The sequence below is a fragment of the Eucalyptus grandis genome, chromosome 2 (genome assembly GCF_016545825.1).
Source record: "Eucalyptus grandis isolate ANBG69807.140 chromosome 2, ASM1654582v1, whole genome shotgun sequence".
NCBI lineage: Eukaryota > Viridiplantae > Streptophyta > Magnoliopsida > Myrtales > Myrtaceae > Eucalyptus > Eucalyptus grandis.
In genome coordinates, this window is record NC_052613.1 from 39,242,468 (window position 1) to 39,255,322 (window position 12,855).

Sequence of the window (12,855 nt, forward strand, 5' to 3'; positions counted from 1 at the left end):
TTAAAGGTTTTATTTGAGAGTTAATCCTGCTCGCTTAAGATGAAAAGATGAAATCTTTCTTCCAAATGGAATGTTGCTATAGATATGAGAGCAACCAGAAGAATTTCACATGGCAAAAATAAGAAATTGCAAAGGGTTCTTCCATTTATCTTCTGAAAAGCAACTTTATTTTTTGGCTAAATTTTGGAAAACAGAAGAAAGAATGTACGATTTTGGAAGTTACAAAAGAAATGTAGATAATTCGACTAACCTGTACATGAAAGTCATCGAAGAAGGAAGAGAATAATCATTTGGGACACTAGCTAATAGACAAGGGGTCATAGGAGTAAAGTGTATGCGTGCGCTCGGTCTACCCAACTCATTTAACCATGTGAGCCCATCATGAAATCCACCATAATTAAGAGCTTACACAAATGAAAATGCCATCTAGAAAGTTTTCTATAGAGTTGAAAGATGACCTTCCAACTAAACTAGGATGTTGAAAAATGGTAATTCTTTATAGAATAGGCTATAATTCATTAAAAGCCGAAAATCAGATCCATAGAGAGTAGTTTTTATTTTTTACCTTTTGTTTTTATTTTTTTTTCAAACTTCGCTATGAGGGTACTTTGGCATTTTCTTAACTGCAATTGAAAATCTCACTACACATATATTGACACGTATGTTCATACGTAATCTATTGATAAATTTTTTTAAAAAATTGAACAATATTTTTAAATTTTAATGTAAAAGCATAAACTTAATTTCTTTTATTGTTTTTACAAGTCAAAACAACCGGGGGGTTGTGCAAGGCAACTCATAGAATCTGCAAAACTTGTAGAACCACCATGACCTAGTAGGTCTTGGCGCGAGACCAATTTCGAGCTTTGAAAAAAAAATTACAACCAGCGAATACACGTAGGTTCCAGGATTCGAGGTCCTACCCACCTTATACTCTCTACGAGTTATCTTGTAAAATATTTAAATAGTTGTCTCATTTTTCTTTTATCTCATAAGTCTTTTGTAAAAGTGAGAAATACAATTTGCACAGGCTAGGCCAATAGATTAATCTACGTTTAGCGTAAGTACGTATTGTTATTAACCCGCAGTACGGGTGTCCCAGTAGCAGAACTAGATCGTGTCTTCATCGGGCCTTAATTCGGAACGCTGACGGGTCACCGCCAGGAAGCAATTCAAAAGCGAGAGAAATCGGCCCTGGAAACAAAACCTGCTTCACCGGAGACGGAAAACACGTTTTCAAATCAAACAGCGCCAGCGGTGGCCGCATGGGAGCCACAATGAGGGCCGAAGGTCTTCCATGGGATTTACCCCTTTGTTTCTTTGGCGATTGAGAATCACATGCTTTTGCTTTTCACCGGATTCTTTTGATGGGCTGGTGCTGATTCGCTTTGCCCAGCTCAAAAGTGGACGGAAGCCACTTTGCCAAACCCATCAAGTTTAGTTTCTTGAAAAACCGACCGTCGCATTATAAGATTATAAATCTCCACCCTTCTTGAATGGAAACTTTCAAAAAATTTGTAAAGTAACAACATTTTATTTCAGAAACATGAAAAATTAAATTAAAATATGATATTTTTAAAATTGGCACATCCATCAGCCTCTCGATGAATCATTTAAAACTCCAAAAAAATACTACAATAGTAAATTTTAAAGGTCGGGATACTTTAAGAATAGTTTGAGTACCCAGTCTCTCAATTGCGGCGAGATAAAAAGGGTACTCGTCCTTTATTATATATAATTTGAATTTCTGTATTTTACGATATTTTCTGTAAATATTAGAAAGAAGAGATGAAAATATATTTAACAAAAAAAAAGTGTCCCCGAGCACGAACCCGCGCAACAACGAACTGGAAACAAGAACCAACAAAATACCACGTCGGACTGCTCCCAACCACCGTCATTGCAAACACAAACACAAACGCACGACCCACGAAAACCAAATTTAAGTTCTTCACCTTGACCTTAGAGCTTCTAACCCACGTTACCCCATACCGCGCGACAAATCGCAAGAGGAGCAGGTTCAGCCCACGGCTCCATCGCGCCCGTACACTTGCTCCGATCACATCCCATCCCGCAGATCTCGGTGGGAACCCGCGGGTCCCTACTCGACAGTCCACTTTCATCGAGCGCGTGCACCGCACCTTCAGCTTAGCCCGCTTTACTCTCCCTGCTCTTCTTCTGCGTCACTTTAAACCCCAATCTCTCCCCCCCATCTCTCTCTCTTCATTTCCTCCACGAAACGCAACACGGGCTGATCATGGCCAATCTCTTCCCCCTCGCCACAGCCGTCTTCTTCCTCTCGGTCGCCTGTCCCCATCTCTCGCGCGCCGCGTACACCATCGGCGTCAACTACGGCACCGTTGCCGACAACCTCCCCCGCCGTCCCAAGTCGCCACCTTCCTCAAGACCAAGACCGCCATCGACCGGGTCAAGCTCTTCGACGCCAACCCCGACATCCTCCGCGCCTTCGCCGGCACCGGTATTGCCGTCACCGTCACCGTCGGCAACGGCGACATCATCTCCCTCTCCAAGCTCCCCTCGGCCCAGGCCTGGGTCTCCGCCAACATCCTGCCCTTCCACCCCAAGACCCTCATCAACCGCATCGCCGTCGGCAATGAGATCCTCGCCACCTCCGACAAGATCCTCATCGCGCGCCTCTTGCCCGCCATGAAAGCCCTCCACTCGGCCCTCCAGCTCGCGAACGTCACCAATGTCCAGGTCACGACGCCGCACTCGCTCGGGATACTCTCGTCGTCGGAGCCCCCCAGCACCGGCCGGTTCCGCCGCGGCTACGACCGGGCCATATTCGCTCCGATCCTGGAATTCCACCGCCAGACGAAGTCCGCCTTCATGGTGAACCCGTACCCCTTCTTCGGGTTCACCGCCAAGACCCTGAACTACGCGCTGTTCAAGCCGAACGCCGGCATTTTCGACGCGGCGACGGGGAAGAACTACACGAACATGTTCGACGCCCAGATGGACGAGGTGTACTCGGCGATGAAGAAGGTGGGCTACGAGGACGTGGAGATCGTGGTGGGAGAGACCGGTTGGCCCTCGGTGGGCGACGCCAACCAGCCGGACGTGAACATGGCGAATGCGGTGTCGTACAACGGGAACCTCGTGAGGCACGTGAACGCCGGGAAGGGAACGCCGCTGATGCCGAACCGGAAGTTCGAGACCTACGTCTTCGCGCTGTTCAACGAGGACCTGAAACCGTCGACCTCGGAGCGAAATTACGGGCTGTTCAAGCCGGATCTGACCCCGGTTTACGACGTTGGCATCCTGAGAAATTCGGTAAATGCCGTTCTTTTAAATCTTTTAAACTTTACTAGCATAACAGCTTTTTGTTATCCTGAAAATAATAATTTATTATGAATCACAAATTCTCAAAAGAATAGACCCCATAATAATTTATAAACTTTGCTGGTATAATAGAATAATAACTTGTTGTGAATAACAAATTATTGAAAAATTAGATCCCATGATAATTTAAATTAGTTGATATTTTATAATTCTTAGATTAAATTATTTCTCAAACTAGGCTTTGCTAGGCTATTGAGAGAATAATAACTTGTTGTAAGCCACAAATTATTAAATGAGTCTAATTTATAATTATTTGTTATTTGATTTTGTGTTTTATTCTCACAATAGATTAAAGACAGTCACCCAATCATTTTTTAAATCAGGCTTTTCTAGCATAATAGTCTTTGGGCTACTGTAAGAATAATAGTTTGTTGTGAGTCACAAATTCTTGATAAAGTAATCCCCACAATAATTTATAATTATTTATTATTTGATTTTTTTTTTTATAGTCTAGAACATACTATTATTGTCACGGTAAATTAAAGATTGTCAGTCAATCATTTCTCAAATCGGGCTTTATTAGCGTAATGGTTTTTGGGTTACTGTGAGAATAACAACTTATTATGAACCCTACAATAATTTATAATTATTTTTTTTTTTTGTGATCCGAATAGATTGTTATTCTAATTAAAGACAATCACCCAATCATTTCTTAAAGTGGGTTTGTTAGTATAACAATCTTTGGGCTACTATGATATGAGCCACAATTTCTCGAAAGAGTGGACTCCATAATAATTTATAATTATTTATTATTTAATTTTTGTCATTCGGACCAGACCTTTATTCTTCTGGTAAATTAAAGATAGTAGATTAATGTCATTTATTAAAACTAGGACTTAAGTACACGAGTACAGAAAATAACTGAGAGTTAAGTATGCCGAAACCGATAATATTGAGGCTGATTTTGATTATGGCATTAATTAACTTCAACAATTGATGGGACATTTTCTCAATCAAGTTTTAGGAGGGAACGAGGAAGTGTTTTTTTATTGATCGAGCTTGTAAATGATTTGTTTTTTTACCTTGGAAAATTTGGCCATTGTCGTCTTCAGTGGTTTTCAAACCTTTGATGAGTTTAGAGACTATGTTGCACGTCCAAAATTTGTTCTCTTTTTATCTGTATGAAGGGATAATTTTTTTTTGAGGCTATGAGCGAGCTTTGGCATTTAAGGGCTTGTTTAGTAATGTACCAAACAATACTTGATTCTATTCCTTTATTTTCTGTAACAAAAATATATATATATATATAAATCCATTTGGTATCTAAGCCGACCAATTCGATTAATCTTTTATTATTAGTTTTTGTTGGTGTTGATCATAGGCTGAGGGACCCAGTCCGACATCGGCCCCCAGTCCGTCGCCCTCCAGTCCGTCCATTCCCTCAGGCCCCAGTCCACCAGCCCCCAGTCCGCCAGCCCCGTCGACGAGCTCAATGAAGAAGTGGTGCGTGCCAAGATCGAAGGAGTTGATCCTAGGAGGTTCTTGTTTTTTGTTCGCATACTTTCTGTTAATTTAAAGGAAAGAAAGAGAAGGGAATTCGAACGTCAGCCTCCCTTCTCTTTTTGTGGCGGGAGAGATCGCAGCTTTTATATGAGGTTGTATTATTGGCTTTTCGGCAACATAGATCGGGGAGTTGCTAATGATCCCCCTTTTCTATCTTTTTTGGGATCACGCGACCAATCCGCTTTTTCTCTATCCGACATGGCTTTTATAGAAGGTTGAGTCGGGTCAAACCGGCTAGAAGTTTTGATGGGGTCATCCTCCAATTCAATAAGATTTAAGTACCTACGGTCTAAATTACGAAGCACTTCATGGGATGGGAAGCTCCCACGTTTATCATGTATTGTTGTTATACATATTTTGAGTGGGAGTTGAAAGAATGCTTGCTTCCATGTTCATCGTGTGTTTTACCTTTATGAATTGTCACATTATAAGATGTAGCATGACTTTTGTCACATGGTCCTTATTCGGTCAATAAATTTTTAGTTTAGCGATTTGTCATCTATTAGTCAACATAGATGGTTCCTATTCCATTAGGCTTACTTTAAATGTATACTAGAAAAGTGTCAATTTTCAGTAAATCGTATGTAATTAAGAAAATTTATCATAATAGCAGTTTTTTTTTGGCCTTGTACTGATCTAAGGCCTTCATATGATGTTTTAAAATATTATAATTATACAAGTGTCATACTTTTCTCTTGCATCACATCATTAACGAGGAAACTATATATATATAATGATGTCTGCACAAAGCACGGGCTGAACTGGATAATTATGGACTGTAATTATCTCACTTTTGATACGGCACGCCTTAATGGCTTCTCTTATTGTTTACGATCTTGACCAATCAATAAGTTTAGAAGATTAAAAAGATTTTGTGAATCCCCTTGTTCGGTCTAACCCCCCTAAAAAAAAAAAAACCGTAACTTCACATCTATTTTCAATTCCGCCTCAATCCTTCTTTTTTGTGTAAAATATAATCCCCAACTTTCATCTCAATCCATTTTTGCCTATCTGTCCAAAAATATCCAATAGTTTTTTCAAAATTATCAACACCAAGGCCTATTAGAGATTTATTATTGAAATCCGAATCTTCATCAACACTTTCATCTTCATTTGGAACAGTAACAACCTCCTGGTGTCCATAATCTTAAAGAAACCAATGGAGATTTTTAGACGCAAGTGCAAATTTGAGACTAGAATAAAAGTTAAAGATATTTTTATATAAAAAAAAAAGGATAGAATTGGGATTAAATCTTAAGTTGATTTTTTTTTTTTTTTGGGAATAAGCCTTGCCATTATTGTAAGAAATCCTCAGAATACGGGTGCACGAAAAAGCCTGGATTTTCGGGTTAGTTTTCGGTCCAGGCCATTTGTTTTCATTCAGGCCGGAACACTCGTTTTCATTCAGGCCGGAGCACTCTCTGAACCCAAAACCCAACTGTTCATGGATCTCTTGAAAATATTGAAAGATTTGAAGTTAATCTTCGCCATCCAGACTTGGGCTCCGGCTCTCAGAGAGGCGGCCGTGCACCTTCATGGATCGACACCGTAAAGAATAGCCAGCGAGGTAGTCGCTAAACCGATGTTTAAAACCACAAGGACCGGGTTCTTTTCTAGTTTGGCCATGCCAACTTCCTCCACTTGATGTGTAGATTGCCATACCGTCCAGGAAGGACATTGTCGTACCATAAAATACTATTAACTAATCTTCTAGGTTCCTGGATGCTGTTCCGTTGAGGTTGAGTTGTGTTAGCTTGGCAACTTTAGGATTGCTTTGATCATGCATACACATTGCTTGAGCTGTTTAGTGTGGAGTCGATCTTGCAGTGGAGCGTCATGTTCGTAGTTTGTTTCCAGTGACGACTCTATGACTTGAGCATAGTCAAACTTGCTCTAGGTTATGCCTGGTCTGTGGAAGTCTTATTTTGCAAACGTGGCCGCCTGGAGGAGGAAAACCTAAGATATTTCGCTGGTTTTGTTCCCGTAACAAAATATTTTTTACCGAGAATTGTCCTTTGCTTTTTATGTAATAAGGGACAAAGGTTCTAACCCAATTTTGGATAAAGGATATCAAATGCAATATGAACATTAACTTTCTGATCCAATCAACTATGTACAACACTAGGCTAAGTTGGCAATTAATTAACAACATGGCCTTTCAGACTTGAGATCAATTCAAATTATGTCGGAATTTTATCAACGACACAATTTGCCACTATATCGAAATTCGATCACGCTATCCTAGGATAGTGGGATACATCGGAATTTAATCAACAACAATGCACCAGGATAAAAGATACAACGATGTTGCACTAAGGTATAGACACGCTGAAATTTAATCAACAACGGGAATCCAAAGTTATAACTAGAGAAATTAAAGTGCAAAAAATTAATGATAAAGAAATAATATTTGATTGATTTATCGGGAGGGCTTCTCTACGGATGTCTGGTGATATTTATAGAGGAATTTGGTAACCGTTTAACAGTTATAAATTTCTTAGTAACCGCTTTCAACTCGGTCCACATCCCTTTCTAGTCGCAACTCTTCTGTCCATTTCCTTTTCGACTGCCCTGTTCGTGTCTTGGCAATTCTTGATTATCGATAGCAGTTCTATGATTGGGTCTTTAAATCATAACCGCTTCTTAACAACGCACATCCTTGGCGTTTTCTTTTTGAGAGGTGCTTTGAACGTTTTTGCTCCGACTTCAACGTGGATGATCAAATAATGCGTTCGTCTTGTTACGGAAAGAAAATACAATGATTTCACCCAAAAAATCAAAGGCCCTCCTTGAATAAACCTATGCCGTGCATTAGTGAACTCAAAAGTAATTCTCTGCGAGAGATTATTACGCAAGGTTTTCAATAAAACCTCTCTTGCTATGGTTAGAAATTTGCAGTCAAAAGAGAAAAGCTATTCTTGTTGGCAAGTTTTGCTTCTGCCGGGCTAACTTTTTTCCGAAACATAACTCGAGAACTATAACTTAAATAGCTTTAGTGAGTCTTCCATTGACTAAGAAACTCTTTTTGGCTGCTTAAGCAGCACATGACAACGTTTCTGTTTTTTAGAATTTCTGTTTTTTGTTCCTCAGAACAAAAAAAAGAACATAAATCCGGTTGGTAATACCAAGTTGTTTTTCTGTTCCTGGAAATAGAAAGTTAGCCTGGAAATGGTTTTGGAACAGAAATGAGAAACAAAAAAAAGTTACTTCTTGTTCCCGAGAACAAAAATAAGAAACAACTTCTGTAACCCTAACTTCTCTTTTGCTCCCTTCTCATCTCACGCCCCTTCTTAGCTCACCTCTCTCTTCATCCGCTTGCCTCTCTTTGATCTCATCACCTTCGGTTGCCTCTCTCCGGTCCCGTCGTCGCCGGTCTCGTGGCCTCCAGTCCCGTAGCCTCCAGTCAACTCTCTCCGTTCCCGTGCTCGTAGCCTTCAGTCAACTCTCTCCGTTTTCGTGCTCGTAGCCTTTGGTCGCCTCTCTCTAATCCGGTCACTACCTCTCTTTGGTCCGTCGTCTCCGGTCGCAGTTCTCTTTGGTGGCATCGCCTCCAGTTGGGTCGCCTCTCTCTGAGTCGATTGCCTCCAGTCCCATTGCCTTCGCCTCTCTTTGGTGCCGTCATCTCTAATCCTGTCGTCTTTGGTCGCTTCACTTTGGTCGCGTCGCTCTGGTTGGGTCGCCTCTCTTCGATCCCGCCACTTGCAGTCCCATCGCCTCCGATCGCCTCTTTCCGATCCCATTACCTCTAGTCCCGTCGCCTTCAGTCACCTTTCTACAGTCGCATCGCCTCTGGTCGTGTCGCCTTGTGGTCATCTTGCCCTAAATTAGGGTTGTTGCTTTGATTCCTTCTCATTGTACCCGTTCTAGTGGTGATTCTCACTTTTTATGAAGTTGAATCCGCCACCTGCAGTGCCATCGCCTTCGATCGCCTCTTTCCGATCTCGTTGCCTCTAGTCCCGTCGCCTTTGGTCACCTTTCTTTGGTCACATCGCCTCTGGTTGCATCGCCTAGTGGTCGTCTTGCCTTAAATCAAGTTTGTTGCTTTGATTCCTTCTCATTGTACCTGTTCTAGTGGTGATTATCATTTTTTTTTAAGTTGAATCGTGTTGCCTCTGTTTGTGCACACCTCTCTCACGTTGCTTCCCTCGTGCTTGTGTCACCCTTAATTCTCACATGTATCAGCTAGGCTGACTAAAACAAACCAGAGCTGATATGATGAATAACACCCAAATTTTGGTGCACTTTTCTCTATGCTTCTTTGTCTCTCAAAACCAGTGGGAGTATGAAATGAAATGAGATAGTTATGTATGTGTGTGCGTGTGCGTGAGTAGTTGAAGTTATCGATACTCTGTTTTAGAGATAGGCTGTGATAAAGGCTCTATTTTAGCCACTCCAAGTTACTATATTAGGAAGTCATTTAACCAAATAAAAAATGTCGGCATTATGACAACTCATAAGCATTGTTTCCTCCGATGCATCATAAATCCTTATGTTGAGAATACTTCATACCTCAGTTTTGGAATCTATCCCATAGATACAAAACACATTCTTTAAAGGTGGCCTCTCCCAAGGTGTAAATGGATTTAAAATAGGATCACCATGATATGACTTGAAACAACAAGCATATGAAATTTTATCAAAAGGACAGAAAACAAACTCATAGGTAGAACATGAAGGTTGAAGGAATTAATTAATAAATTTATGGTGTGGAAGTTGCATGCTCTTGTGTCGAAGTTGAGTCTTTGATCACAATAAGACTAGGGATTGTATAGGGCAAGCGTAGTATGTTTGGATGGCAATGTACAACCTACACAGAAGCTGCAATGACTGAAGGTATAGCGGCATTTACACATTGAATGGCAAAAAGTAACTCAAAGTGAAAAGAGCATTCCTCCAAGTGCACTAAGGAACATTTCAAGTTCTAGATTATGACACAAAATGACAAAGATACTGACATTTTTAGGAACTTTTATGCACTGGGTAGCTGTCCAAGGTTTAGAGTTGGATCCATTGATTTTGGTTTGATGCTTGTAGCTACTATAATGACATTTTTATGCACTGACTAGCTATCTAAGGTTTAGAGATAATATCATCCTGTAACTGGATTTGGTACTTGTGTCTTTCTTTAGTCTAAAAAATGGTGATGAGAAAATAAGGAAGTATCATGTTGCACTCTCTTTTTAATTGTCTTGAACTCGTATTATGCTCAACTAGTGAAGGTTACATGGCATCCCAAAAAGAGGCATTCACTGCAAAGTGGACTGAGCCTTTAACCAACTTGTACGTCAGTTTGTTGGTAGAAGATGTCAAAAAAGGGAAATTGCATCTCTTCTACTTTCAACAAAGTAGGGTTGAATAACATACGAACAAAATTCAATAAACGAGCAGAACTTCAATATACTCAAGTACAGTTGAAGAACAAAGTGAACAAATTGAAAAAGCAGTATGCTAGTTTCAAGAAGCTTCTTTCACAATCCGGATTTGGCTGGGATAATGTGAACAAAACAGTTGTTGTTGATGATCCAAGTATATGGGAATCTCATGTCAAGGTATAATTTAGCATTTGATCATTTTGAGGTCACTATAGATGTACATGCAAGATATTTGATTGTATTGCTGATATATGTCATCTTTGTAAAAATTGCAGGATAATATTGAGTAAGCAAAATTCAAGGATGGGTTTCCTTAATATCCCGACTTGTGTATTGTATTTGGTGATACATATGCTACTAGGGAGTATGCAGCAGGAAGTGTCGAATATTTGGTGATGTCGGATGAACTTGGCATTGGTGGTGATGATGCAAACGATGGACCAGAGGACTTTGGTGAACACCATATTGATGAGGAAGTTTTTATGTCTAACAAAACTCTTACTTCAGTTCATGATAAACATAGAATGGATAAAACTCCAAATAGTAAGACGAGAAGGATGAGTCAATCATTTGGTATTGTCTCAATCATTTGGTATTGTTAGCACCTGCAAAGCCTTACAAGAGATGATTAAAAGTAGGGCTAGTCAATCTGTGAGTGGTTCTGTCAACTCACAAGTCGCATCACCACCTATAGACACATTCTCTGTATCTACTATGATTGATATCCTATTTGTCGTGCCTACGTTGGAGCAGGATTTTTACAATAAAACAGTTAAACGAGCTTGCATTAATGCCACACGAAAGGAGGCTTTTATCGAAACCCCATCTAAAATGAGATATGGATTTCTCCAATGTCTTTAGTAGATGTTAGGAAATGTATCGTGAATTGCATGGAGTTTTATTAGACTATGTTTTTTATGTTGTTGATTGTTATTTTGTTGTTCAAGATATTGATTTTGAGACTTTTGCATTTGTGTTGTGGTTTGGATATGATGGATTGTGTTGAATTTTTATATTTGGTTTGCTTTCACTCTATTACTTACGTTATTGGTTTCTATTGTTGTTTATTTTTATTTTTACATATATCTATATTGATTTTCTTGTATTTGTGTGATGGAATAGGTACTATAGAAGATGAATCAAATAATGTGTCTAATGGAGAAGTAGCAGCAGTTGAATGGTATATGGATGAATTTGATATTGACATAATAATAACATGCTTATCTCTTGTTACTTTTGACATATCTTTGCATACGAGAGAGCCTATTAGGGACAGTAAATTATCAGGAGCCGAATGGGTAAGGGAAATTGTTTATGGATATTTAGATAGGATATATGAAGCACTCATGTTAGAGAGACATGTTTTTCTTAACCTATGTGATCTAATGAAGGCAAGAGCCGACTGAAAGATACCTGATATGTAAGGGTAGATGAACAAGTTGGAATTTTCTTATCTATGGTTGGTCACAAAAACTCCAATGAGATTTATGTAAGAGATTTCAATGTTCAGGACAAACAATCAGTAAGTTTTTTACTCTAGTATTAAAAGCACTTCTCGAATTATCAAAAGAGATTATTAGGCCGCCTTCTTTTGATATTGTTCCAAAGGAAATTCTTATCAATCCTAATCATGGACATTACTTTAAGGTATTATTTTTATATTGATTTTACATTATTAAAATATATATAGCTGATAATATTGTCTAACATTATACTTCCATAAAATCATAGGACTACATTGGTGCTATTGGTGGCACCCACATTAATGCATTTGTCCCTATATCGAAACAAATCCCATTTAAAGGCAGGAAATTGACTACCACTCAAAATGTAATGTATGCTTGTTCGTTTGATATGAAATTTACTTTCGTATATGCTAGGTGGGAAGGATCTGCCAATGATTGTCGGGTTCTCTCAGCAGCACTCGAAACTCCTCGATTGCAATTTCCTTGACCACCACCAAGTATTTGCTTTGTCTATATCAAGTGATTTTTTTATGATTGTATAACTATTGCATATATAACAAATTTATGTATATATTAATCTAGGAAAATACTATGTAGTAGATTCTGGTTATGCAACACTTCCATGATTTTTAATTCTATTTAGAGGTGAACGGTATCATTTGAATGATTATAGGGGTAAAATGAGACGGTTCACAACAGCAAAAGAATTGTTCAATCATACGCATTCTTCATTGAGAAATGTTATTGAGAGGTCATTTGGGGCACTAAAAATTGTTTCTCCATTTTGAGACACATAACTCCATTTTCAATTCGAAAGCAAGCATATATTGTAATTACATGTTGTACTCTCCATAATTATATTCGTGATCAAAACAAGATGGACAGGAACTTTGCCTTATATGGAGATCCGAAGTATCCATTTGGACCTACACAAGACGATATTGTAGATAATACATTACGTGATGAGGCGGCTGAGATAAATATGATCAAGAAAAATATTGCAAATATGATGGTAAGGAATCACAATATGCAAGAGATTCCATGACTTTTTATTTCTGACTTTTGCGATGTGTTTTTTTTTTTTTTTTTTTTTGTGAAAACTTTTGCAATGTGTTTGTAAACTATTATGAATACATTTCTATCTTATTTTT

At 39.1% G+C, this 12,855-nt stretch overlaps 1 pseudogene; it reads left to right on the plus strand.

The window, feature by feature from the left end:
- Window positions 1-2,218: 2,218 nt before the first annotated feature.
- On the plus strand, window positions 2,219-12,191 carry LOC120290714 (annotated as a pseudogene).
- The last annotated feature ends 664 nt before the right edge of the window (window positions 12,192-12,855 follow it).